The sequence below is a fragment of the Schistocerca americana genome, chromosome 2 (assembly GCF_021461395.2).
Source record: "Schistocerca americana isolate TAMUIC-IGC-003095 chromosome 2, iqSchAmer2.1, whole genome shotgun sequence".
Taxonomy (NCBI): Eukaryota; Metazoa; Arthropoda; class Insecta; order Orthoptera; family Acrididae; genus Schistocerca; species Schistocerca americana.
In genome coordinates this window covers 194,623,958-194,633,298 of record NC_060120.1, presented here as the reverse complement: position 1 = coordinate 194,633,298, position 9,341 = coordinate 194,623,958, and the positions used below count along the sequence as shown (strand labels likewise).

Genomic DNA, 9,341 nt, shown 5'->3' with positions numbered 1-9,341 from the left:
AAAAAACAATAGTTTAAGAGCGCGTGGCAAAAGTACTCATACGCGAAATTAAAAGCCTGCTGCGGTGGCCGGGAATCGAACCCGGATCAACTGCTTGGAAGGCAACTATGCTGACCATTACACCACCACCGCACAAGCGAGCGCCCCGCCACCGCGCTGAGTCGGCTTCCCGCCTGTCGGCAGCGGCCGAAGGTGATCGTACCCGGCAGGCGCATTTCGAGGCAGGCTAGGGGAGCACATCCAGACGCATTCGGACAGCGTATCCGCGCACATTTCGCATCCTTTGGCAAGAGTCGGCGCCGGCGGCGCAAGAGTACGCAGAGGACCGCGTTCTGGCGGCATCTTTAAGCAGTGCAGTGCAGGATTCAGCGTCTGCAGCATCTTCTCCACAGAATGCTACGGCGCTTGACGGCAGTCCCACTTTCCCTTGAGACATCTGCTCGGGAAGCAGCGTGAAGGTACCGCTGGCCCGAGCATCGGTGGTTCAGTGGTAGAATGCTCGCCTGCCACGCGGGCGGCCCGGGTTCGATTCCCGGCCGATGCATCATTTTGTTTTTTCTCCGGTAGGGGTGCTGCGTGTCTTTCGCACTCGAACTGCGTGAGCCATGAGAATGAACCGCGGGATTCCGTGTGGAAAGAACCAATCATGCAGCGCGGACGACTGCTCGTTTGGACTCCTGCGTGCTATTGTACATACTGGCGTCGGCCTAGCATCGCAAGTTGCCTGCCGCGCCGTGAATGCACGTGTAGCAACAGAAAAAATGAGCCAGGGAGTGCAGACTCTCTACCACTTGTATTCGGTACTTACCAAGATTCCAGAAGGTCTAACGATCGCCTGCCTCGGTAGCGCAGTAGGCAGCGCGTAAGTCTCATAATCTTAAGGTCGTGAGTTCGATCCTCACCCGGGGCATCTAATTTTCTGTGACTGAAGGTGGTGCTGTTGCTAGGGCGCCAACTTATTTCTTGTTTGTTATCCGCAACGTTTCAACGCTTCAGCGGGAAAATGTTTACTTCCTGTTATTGCTACATACAGCTTCCCTATTCCTCTTCTCCCAGCAGAGCATGAAGCCAAAAGCATTGCTCTGCGACGTTTGAGGTGCGCGCCTTGCCAGTCAGTATGTGCAAAGATGCTCGCAAAGAGAGCGACAATGCGACAAGCGACCGTACGAACGGTCGAATGAAACGGCCGCATCCGGTGTGGTCTAGTGGCTAGGATACCTGGCTTTCACCCAGGAGGCCCGGGTTCGATTCCCGGTACCGGAACGGAATTTTTTCCACACGAATCGTGACAAGTTTGAGCTGTCCGAGCGGCCGTTTCCCGTCCTGCTCGCAATATAGCTACTGTTTCGTGACCGTCAGCAGAATATAGACTAGGGAAGCAGACACACGACGACCATAGGAATGGTGTATGGCTTCATGCCACCTGATTCCAGCGTAGGGCTGAGCAACTGCATCTGCCGAGGCCCGTTAGCTCAGTTGGTTAGAGCGTCGTGCTAATAACGCGAAGGTCGTGGGTTCGATCCCCCCACGGGCCACTTCTCTTTTACTACTGCGAAAAGGCAGCGCCGATTTCAGCTGGCGAGTGTGATGACCAAATGATCATCACCCTGCGTGGAAGTTGACAGAGGATCCGAACCCGACTCGTCGGGAAGCACTACAGCATTCACTCGGCAATGGCCATAATATCTTGAATACACTGGTTAGAGAAAATGTCCGATTGCCGATGCGTAACAACTTTGGCCCTTGTCAGTACTTGGGCGGGTGAGCGCATGGGAACACAGGGCAGTATTGGCAGTTTTACTTCCTATTTTTGTTTCTCCTTTGTTTTCGGAGCTACAGCCCGATTCGGCCAGGGAGACGCCACCGTGAAATGAAGGGGGCGTGCTGTGTGTCCATCGCCTCGCCTCGCCTCTCCTTACCTCTCTCAGTCGTTTCTCGTGCTTGTCGTTTTGATATAGGCCGATTTGAGAGCGTCAGCTCTCGCGTCAGCTGAGCAAAGTCGAGACAAGTCGAGACACACTAAGGGCTGGTATGCAGCGAGTAAGAGGGCGAAAAAACAATAGTTTAAGAGCGCGTGGCAAAAGTACTCATACGCGAAATTAAAAGCCTGCTGCGGTGGCCGGGAATCGAACCCGGATCAACTGCTTGGAAGGCAACTATGCTGACCATTACACCACCACCGCACAAGCGAGCGCCCCGCCACCGCGCTGAGTCGGCTTCCCGCCTGTCGGCAGCGGCCGAAGGTGATCGTACCCGGCAGGCGCATTTCGAGGCAGGCTAGGGGAGCACATCCAGACGCATTCGGACAGCGTATCCGCGCACATTTCGCATCCTTTGGCAAGAGTCGGCGCCGGCGGCGCAAGAGTACGCAGAGGACCGCGTTCTGGCGGCATCTTTAAGCAGTGCAGTGCAGGATTCAGCGTCTGCAGCATCTTCTCCACAGAATGCTACGGCGCTTGACGGCAGTCCCACTTTCCCTTGAGACATCTGCTCGGGAAGCAGCGTGAAGGTACCGCTGGCCCGAGCATCGGTGGTTCAGTGGTAGAATGCTCGCCTGCCACGCGGGCGGCCCGGGTTCGATTCCCGGCCGATGCATCATTTTGTTTTTTCTCCGGTAGGGGTGCTGCGTGTCTTTCGCACTCGAACTGCGTGAGCCATGAGAATGAACCGCGGGATTCCGTGTGGAAAGAACCAATCATGCAGCGCGGACGACTGCTCGTTTGGACTCCTGCGTGCTATTGTACATACTGGCGTCGGCCTAGCATCGCAAGTTGCCTGCCGCGCCGTGAATGCACGTGTAGCAACAGAAAAAATGAGCCAGGGAGTGCAGACTCTCTACCACTTGTATTCGGTACTTACCAAGATTCCAGAAGGTCTAACGATCGCCTGCCTCGGTAGCGCAGTAGGCAGCGCGTAAGTCTCATAATCTTAAGGTCGTGAGTTCGATCCTCACCCGGGGCATCTAATTTTCTGTGACTGAAGGTGGTGCTGTTGCTAGGGCGCCAACTTATTTCTTGTTTGTTATCCGCAACGTTTCAACGCTTCAGCGGGAAAATGTTTACTTCCTGTTATTGCTACATACAGCTTCCCTATTCCTCTTCTCCCAGCAGAGCATGAAGCCAAAAGCATTGCTCTGCGACGTTTGAGGTGCGCGCCTTGCCAGTCAGTATGTGCAAAGATGCTCGCAAAGAGAGCGACAATGCGACAAGCGACCGTACGAACGGTCGAATGAAACGGCCGCATCCGGTGTGGTCTAGTGGCTAGGATACCTGGCTTTCACCCAGGAGGCCCGGGTTCGATTCCCGGTACCGGAACGGAATTTTTTCCACACGAATCGTGACAAGTTTGAGCTGTCCGAGCGGCCGTTTCCCGTCCTGCTCGCAATATAGCTACTGTTTCGTGACCGTCAGCAGAATATAGACTAGGGAAGCAGACACACGACGACCATAGGAATGGTGTATGGCTTCATGCCACCTGATTCCAGCGTAGGGCTGAGCAACTGCATCTGCCGAGGCCCGTTAGCTCAGTTGGTTAGAGCGTCGTGCTAATAACGCGAAGGTCGTGGGTTCGATCCCCCCACGGGCCACTTCTCTTTTACTACTGCGAAAAGGCAGCGCCGATTTCAGCTGGCGAGTGTGATGACCAAATGATCATCACCCTGCGTGGAAGTTGACAGAGGATCCGAACCCGACTCGTCGGGAAGCACTACAGCATTCACTCGGCAATGGCCATAATATCTTGAATACACTGGTTAGAGAAAATGAAAGAAAATGTCCGATTGCCGATGCGTAACAACTTTGGCCCTTGTCAGTACTTGGGCGGGAGAGCGCATGGGAACACAGGGCAGTATTGGCAGTTTTACTTCCTATTTTTGTTTCTCCTTTGTTTTCGGAGCTACAGCCCGATTCGGCCAGGGAGACGCCACCGTGAAATGAAGGGGGCGTGCTGTGTGTCCATCGCCTCGCCTCGCCTCTCCTTACCTCTCTCAGTCGTTTCTCGTGCTTGTCGTTTTGATATAGGCCGATTTGAGAGCGTCAGCTCTCGCGTCAGCTGAGCAAAGTCGAGACAAGTCGAGACACACTAAGGGCTGGTATGCAGCGAGTAAGAGGGCGAAAAAACAATAGTTTAAGAGCGCGTGGCAAAAGTACTCATACGCGAAATTAAAAGCCTGCTGCGGTGGCCGGGAATCGAACCCGGATCAACTGCTTGGAAGGCAACTATGCTGACCATTACACCACCACCGCACAAGCGAGCGCCCCGCCACCGCGCTGAGTCGGCTTCCCGCCTGTCGGCAGCGGCCGAAGGTGATCGTACCCGGCAGGCGCATTTCGAGGCAGGCTAGGGGAGCACATCCAGACGCATTCGGACAGCGTATCCGCGCACATTTCGCATCCTTTGGCAAGAGTCGGCGCCGGCGGCGCAAGAGTACGCAGAGGACCGCGTTCTGGCGGCATCTTTAAGCAGTGCAGTGCAGGATTCAGCGTCTGCAGCATCTTCTCCACAGAATGCTACGGCGCTTGACGGCAGTCCCACTTTCCCTTGAGACATCTGCTCGGGAAGCAGCGTGAAGGTACCGCTGGCCCGAGCATCGGTGGTTCAGTGGTAGAATGCTCGCCTGCCACGCGGGCGGCCCGGGTTCGATTCCCGGCCGATGCATCATTTTGTTTTTTCTCCGGTAGGGGTGCTGCGTGTCTTTCGCACTCGAACTGCGTGAGCCATGAGAATGAACCGCGGGATTCCGTGTGGAAAGAACCAATCATGCAGCGCGGACGACTGCTCGTTTGGACTCCTGCGTGCTATTGTACATACTGGCGTCGGCCTAGCATCGCAAGTTGCCTGCCGCGCCGTGAATGCACGTGTAGCAACAGAAAAAATGAGCCAGGGAGTGCAGACTCTCTACCACTTGTATTCGGTACTTACCAAGATTCCAGAAGGTCTAACGATCGCCTGCCTCGGTAGCGCAGTAGGCAGCGCGTAAGTCTCATAATCTTAAGGTCGTGAGTTCGATCCTCACCCGGGGCATCTAATTTTCTGTGACTGAAGGTGGTGCTGTTGCTAGGGCGCCAACTTATTTCTTGTTTGTTATCCGCAACGTTTCAACGCTTCAGCGGGAAAATGTTTACTTCCTGTTATTGCTACATACAGCTTCCCTATTCCTCTTCTCCCAGCAGAGCATGAAGCCAAAAGCATTGCTCTGCGACGTTTGAGGTGCGCGCCTTGCCAGTCAGTATGTGCAAAGATGCTCGCAAAGAGAGCGACAATGCGACAAGCGACCGTACGAACGGTCGAATGAAACGGCCGCATCCGGTGTGGTCTAGTGGCTAGGATACCTGGCTTTCACCCAGGAGGCCCGGGTTCGATTCCCGGTACCGGAACGGAATTTTTTCCACACGAATCGTGACAAGTTTGAGCTGTCCGAGCGGCCGTTTCCCGTCCTGCTCGCAATATAGCTACTGTTTCGTGACCGTCAGCAGAATATAGACTAGGGAAGCAGACACACGACGACCATAGGAATGGTGTATGGCTTCATGCCACCTGATTCCAGCGTAGGGCTGAGCAACTGCATCTGCCGAGGCCCGTTAGCTCAGTTGGTTAGAGCGTCGTGCTAATAACGCGAAGGTCGTGGGTTCGATCCCCCCACGGGCCACTTCTCTTTTACTACTGCGAAAAGGCAGCGCCGATTTCAGCTGGCGAGTGTGATGACCAAATGATCATCACCCTGCGTGGAAGTTGACAGAGGATCCGAACCCGACTCGTCGGGAAGCACTACAGCATTCACTCGGCAATGGCCATAATATCTTGAATACACTGGTTAGAGAAAATGTCCGATTGCCGATGCGTAACAACTTTGGCCCTTGTCAGTACTTGGGCGGGTGAGCGCATGGGAACACAGGGCAGTATTGGCAGTTTTACTTCCTATTTTTGTTTCTCCTTTGTTTTCGGAGCTACAGCCCGATTCGGCCAGGGAGACGCCACCGTGAAATGAAGGGGGCGTGCTGTGTGTCCATCGCCTCGCCTCGCCTCTCCTTACCTCTCTCAGTCGTTTCTCGTGCTTGTCGTTTTGATATAGGCCGATTTGAGAGCGTCAGCTCTCGCGTCAGCTGAGCAAAGTCGAGACAAGTCGAGACACACTAAGGGCTGGTATGCAGCGAGTAAGAGGGCGAAAAAACAATAGTTTAAGAGCGCGTGGCAAAAGTACTCATACGCGAAATTAAAAGCCTGCTGCGGTGGCCGGGAATCGAACCCGGATCAACTGCTTGGAAGGCAACTATGCTGACCATTACACCACCACCGCACAAGCGAGCGCCCCGCCACCGCGCTGAGTCGGCTTCCCGCCTGTCGGCAGCGGCCGAAGGTGATCGTACCCGGCAGGCGCATTTCGAGGCAGGCTAGGGGAGCACATCCAGACGCATTCGGACAGCGTATCCGCGCACATTTCGCATCCTTTGGCAAGAGTCGGCGCCGGCGGCGCAAGAGTACGCAGAGGACCGCGTTCTGGCGGCATCTTTAAGCAGTGCAGTGCAGGATTCAGCGTCTGCAGCATCTTCTCCACAGAATGCTACGGCGCTTGACGGCAGTCCCACTTTCCCTTGAGACATCTGCTCGGGAAGCAGCGTGAAGGTACCGCTGGCCCGAGCATCGGTGGTTCAGTGGTAGAATGCTCGCCTGCCACGCGGGCGGCCCGGGTTCGATTCCCGGCCGATGCATCATTTTGTTTTTTCTCCGGTAGGGGTGCTGCGTGTCTTTCGCACTCGAACTGCGTGAGCCATGAGAATGAACCGCGGGATTCCGTGTGGAAAGAACCAATCATGCAGCGCGGACGACTGCTCGTTTGGACTCCTGCGTGCTATTGTACATACTGGCGTCGGCCTAGCATCGCAAGTTGCCTGCCGCGCCGTGAATGCACGTGTAGCAACAGAAAAAATGAGCCAGGGAGTGCAGACTCTCTACCACTTGTATTCGGTACTTACCAAGATTCCAGAAGGTCTAACGATCGCCTGCCTCGGTAGCGCAGTAGGCAGCGCGTAAGTCTCATAATCTTAAGGTCGTGAGTTCGATCCTCACCCGGGGCATCTAATTTTCTGTGACTGAAGGTGGTGCTGTTGCTAGGGCGCCAACTTATTTCTTGTTTGTTATCCGCAACGTTTCAACGCTTCAGCGGGAAAATGTTTACTTCCTGTTATTGCTACATACAGCTTCCCTATTCCTCTTCTCCCAGCAGAGCATGAAGCCAAAAGCATTGCTCTGCGACGTTTGAGGTGCGCGCCTTGCCAGTCAGTATGTGCAAAGATGCTCGCAAAGAGAGCGACAATGCGACAAGCGACCGTACGAACGGTCGAATGAAACGGCCGCATCCGGTGTGGTCTAGTGGCTAGGATACCTGGCTTTCACCCAGGAGGCCCGGGTTCGATTCCCGGTACCGGAACGGAATTTTTTCCACACGAATCGTGACAAGTTTGAGCTGTCCGAGCGGCCGTTTCCCGTCCTGCTCGCAATATAGCTACTGTTTCGTGACCGTCAGCAGAATATAGACTAGGGAAGCAGACACACGACGACCATAGGAATGGTGTATGGCTTCATGCCACCTGATTCCAGCGTAGGGCTGAGCAACTGCATCTGCCGAGGCCCGTTAGCTCAGTTGGTTAGAGCGTCGTGCTAATAACGCGAAGGTCGTGGGTTCGATCCCCCCACGGGCCACTTCTCTTTTACTACTGCGAAAAGGCAGCGCCGATTTCAGCTGGCGAGTGTGATGACCAAATGATCATCACCCTGCGTGGAAGTTGACAGAGGATCCGAACCCGACTCGTCGGGAAGCACTACAGCATTCACTCGGCAATGGCCATAATATCTTGAATACACTGGTTAGAGAAAATGTCCGATTGCCGATGCGTAACAACTTTGGCCCTTGTCAGTACTTGGGCGGGTGAGCGCATGGGAACACAGGGCAGTATTGGCAGTTTTACTTCCTATTTTTGTTTCTCCTTTGTTTTCGGAGCTACAGCCCGATTCGGCCAGGGAGACGCCACCGTGAAATGAAGGGGGCGTGCTGTGTGTCCATCGCCTCGCCTCGCCTCTCCTTACCTCTCTCAGTCGTTTCTCGTGCTTGTCGTTTTGATATAGGCCGATTTGAGAGCGTCAGCTCTCGCGTCAGCTGAGCAAAGTCGAGACAAGTCGAGACACACTAAGGGCTGGTATGCAGCGAGTAAGAGGGCGAAAAAACAATAGTTTAAGAGCGCGTGGCAAAAGTACTCATACGCGAAATTAAAAGCCTGCTGCGGTGGCCGGGAATCGAACCCGGATCAACTGCTTGGAAGGCAACTATGCTGACCATTACACCACCACCGCACAAGCGAGCGCCCCGCCACCGCGCTGAGTCGGCTTCCCGCCTGTCGGCAGCGGCCGAAGGTGATCGTACCCGGCAGGCGCATTTCGAGGCAGGCTAGGGGAGCACATCCAGACGCATTCGGACAGCGTATCCGCGCACATTTCGCATCCTTTGGCAAGAGTCGGCGCCGGCGGCGCAAGAGTACGCAGAGGACCGCGTTCTGGCGGCATCTTTAAGCAGTGCAGTGCAGGATTCAGCGTCTGCAGCATCTTCTCCACAGAATGCTACGGCGCTTGACGGCAGTCCCACTTTCCCTTGAGACATCTGCTCGGGAAGCAGCGTGAAGGTACCGCTGGCCCGAGCATCGGTGGTTCAGTGGTAGAATGCTCGCCTGCCACGCGGGCGGCCCGGGTTCGATTCCCGGCCGATGCATCATTTTGTTTTTTCTCCGGTAGGGGTGCTGCGTGTCTTTCGCACTCGAACTGCGTGAGCCATGAGAATGAACCGCGGGATTCCGTGTGGAAAGAACCAATCATGCAGCGCGGACGACTGCTCGTTTGGACTCCTGCGTGCTATTGTACATACTGGCGTCGGCCTAGCATCGCAAGTTGCCTGCCGCGCCGTGAATGCACGTGTAGCAACAGAAAAAATGAGCCAGGGAGTGCAGACTCTCTACCACTTGTATTCGGTACTTACCAAGATTCCAGAAGGTCTAACGATCGCCTGCCTCGGTAGCGCAGTAGGCAGCGCGTAAGTCTCATAATCTTAAGGTCGTGAGTTCGATCCTCACCCGGGGCATCTAATTTTCTGTGACTGAAGGTGGTGCTGTTGCTAGGGCGCCAACTTATTTCTTGTTTGTTATCCGCAACGTTTCAACGCTTCAGCGGGAAAATGTTTACTTCCTGTTATTGCTACATACAGCTTCCCTATTCCTCTTCTCCCAGCAGAGCATGAAGCCAAAAGCATTGCTCTGCGACGTTTGAGGTGCGCGCCTTGCCAGTCAGTATGTGCAAAG

The 9,341-nt window shown here is 54.9% G+C and overlaps 23 non-coding genes across 23 annotated transcripts; 18 read left to right on the top strand and 5 right to left on the bottom strand.

The window, feature by feature from the left end:
• Window positions 1-60: 60 nt before the first annotated feature.
• On the bottom strand, window positions 61-132 carry Trnag-ucc. The gene has a single exon. It is a non-coding gene; the product is annotated as a tRNA-Gly (tRNA).
• Window positions 133-473: 341 nt separating this feature from the next.
• Trnag-gcc lies at window positions 474-544 on the top strand. Its single transcript has one exon. It is a non-coding gene; the product is annotated as a tRNA-Gly (tRNA).
• Window positions 545-837: 293 nt separating this feature from the next.
• Trnam-cau lies at window positions 838-910 on the top strand. The gene has a single exon. It is a non-coding gene; the product is annotated as a tRNA-Met (tRNA).
• Window positions 911-1,191: 281 nt separating this feature from the next.
• On the top strand, window positions 1,192-1,263 carry Trnae-uuc. The gene has a single exon. It is a non-coding gene; the product is annotated as a tRNA-Glu (tRNA).
• A 198-nt stretch (window positions 1,264-1,461) lies between these two features.
• Trnai-aau lies at window positions 1,462-1,535 on the top strand. The gene has a single exon. It is a non-coding gene; the product is annotated as a tRNA-Ile (tRNA).
• Window positions 1,536-2,111: 576 nt separating this feature from the next.
• Window positions 2,112-2,183, bottom strand: Trnag-ucc. Its single transcript has one exon. It is a non-coding gene; the product is annotated as a tRNA-Gly (tRNA).
• Window positions 2,184-2,524: 341 nt separating this feature from the next.
• Window positions 2,525-2,595, top strand: Trnag-gcc. The gene has a single exon. It is a non-coding gene; the product is annotated as a tRNA-Gly (tRNA).
• A 293-nt stretch (window positions 2,596-2,888) lies between these two features.
• Window positions 2,889-2,961, top strand: Trnam-cau. Its single transcript has one exon. It is a non-coding gene; the product is annotated as a tRNA-Met (tRNA).
• A 281-nt stretch (window positions 2,962-3,242) lies between these two features.
• Window positions 3,243-3,314, top strand: Trnae-uuc. The gene has a single exon. It is a non-coding gene; the product is annotated as a tRNA-Glu (tRNA).
• A 198-nt stretch (window positions 3,315-3,512) lies between these two features.
• On the top strand, window positions 3,513-3,586 carry Trnai-aau. The gene has a single exon. It is a non-coding gene; the product is annotated as a tRNA-Ile (tRNA).
• A 586-nt stretch (window positions 3,587-4,172) lies between these two features.
• Trnag-ucc lies at window positions 4,173-4,244 on the bottom strand. Its single transcript has one exon. It is a non-coding gene; the product is annotated as a tRNA-Gly (tRNA).
• A 341-nt stretch (window positions 4,245-4,585) lies between these two features.
• Trnag-gcc lies at window positions 4,586-4,656 on the top strand. Its single transcript has one exon. It is a non-coding gene; the product is annotated as a tRNA-Gly (tRNA).
• A 293-nt stretch (window positions 4,657-4,949) lies between these two features.
• Trnam-cau lies at window positions 4,950-5,022 on the top strand. Its single transcript has one exon. It is a non-coding gene; the product is annotated as a tRNA-Met (tRNA).
• Window positions 5,023-5,303: 281 nt separating this feature from the next.
• Window positions 5,304-5,375, top strand: Trnae-uuc. The gene has a single exon. It is a non-coding gene; the product is annotated as a tRNA-Glu (tRNA).
• Window positions 5,376-5,573: 198 nt separating this feature from the next.
• On the top strand, window positions 5,574-5,647 carry Trnai-aau. Its single transcript has one exon. It is a non-coding gene; the product is annotated as a tRNA-Ile (tRNA).
• Window positions 5,648-6,223: 576 nt separating this feature from the next.
• On the bottom strand, window positions 6,224-6,295 carry Trnag-ucc. The gene has a single exon. It is a non-coding gene; the product is annotated as a tRNA-Gly (tRNA).
• A 341-nt stretch (window positions 6,296-6,636) lies between these two features.
• Window positions 6,637-6,707, top strand: Trnag-gcc. The gene has a single exon. It is a non-coding gene; the product is annotated as a tRNA-Gly (tRNA).
• A 293-nt stretch (window positions 6,708-7,000) lies between these two features.
• Trnam-cau lies at window positions 7,001-7,073 on the top strand. The gene has a single exon. It is a non-coding gene; the product is annotated as a tRNA-Met (tRNA).
• A 281-nt stretch (window positions 7,074-7,354) lies between these two features.
• Window positions 7,355-7,426, top strand: Trnae-uuc. The gene has a single exon. It is a non-coding gene; the product is annotated as a tRNA-Glu (tRNA).
• A 198-nt stretch (window positions 7,427-7,624) lies between these two features.
• Window positions 7,625-7,698, top strand: Trnai-aau. Its single transcript has one exon. It is a non-coding gene; the product is annotated as a tRNA-Ile (tRNA).
• A 576-nt stretch (window positions 7,699-8,274) lies between these two features.
• Window positions 8,275-8,346, bottom strand: Trnag-ucc. The gene has a single exon. It is a non-coding gene; the product is annotated as a tRNA-Gly (tRNA).
• A 341-nt stretch (window positions 8,347-8,687) lies between these two features.
• Trnag-gcc lies at window positions 8,688-8,758 on the top strand. Its single transcript has one exon. It is a non-coding gene; the product is annotated as a tRNA-Gly (tRNA).
• A 293-nt stretch (window positions 8,759-9,051) lies between these two features.
• On the top strand, window positions 9,052-9,124 carry Trnam-cau. Its single transcript has one exon. It is a non-coding gene; the product is annotated as a tRNA-Met (tRNA).
• Window positions 9,125-9,341: the final 217 nt, after the last annotated feature.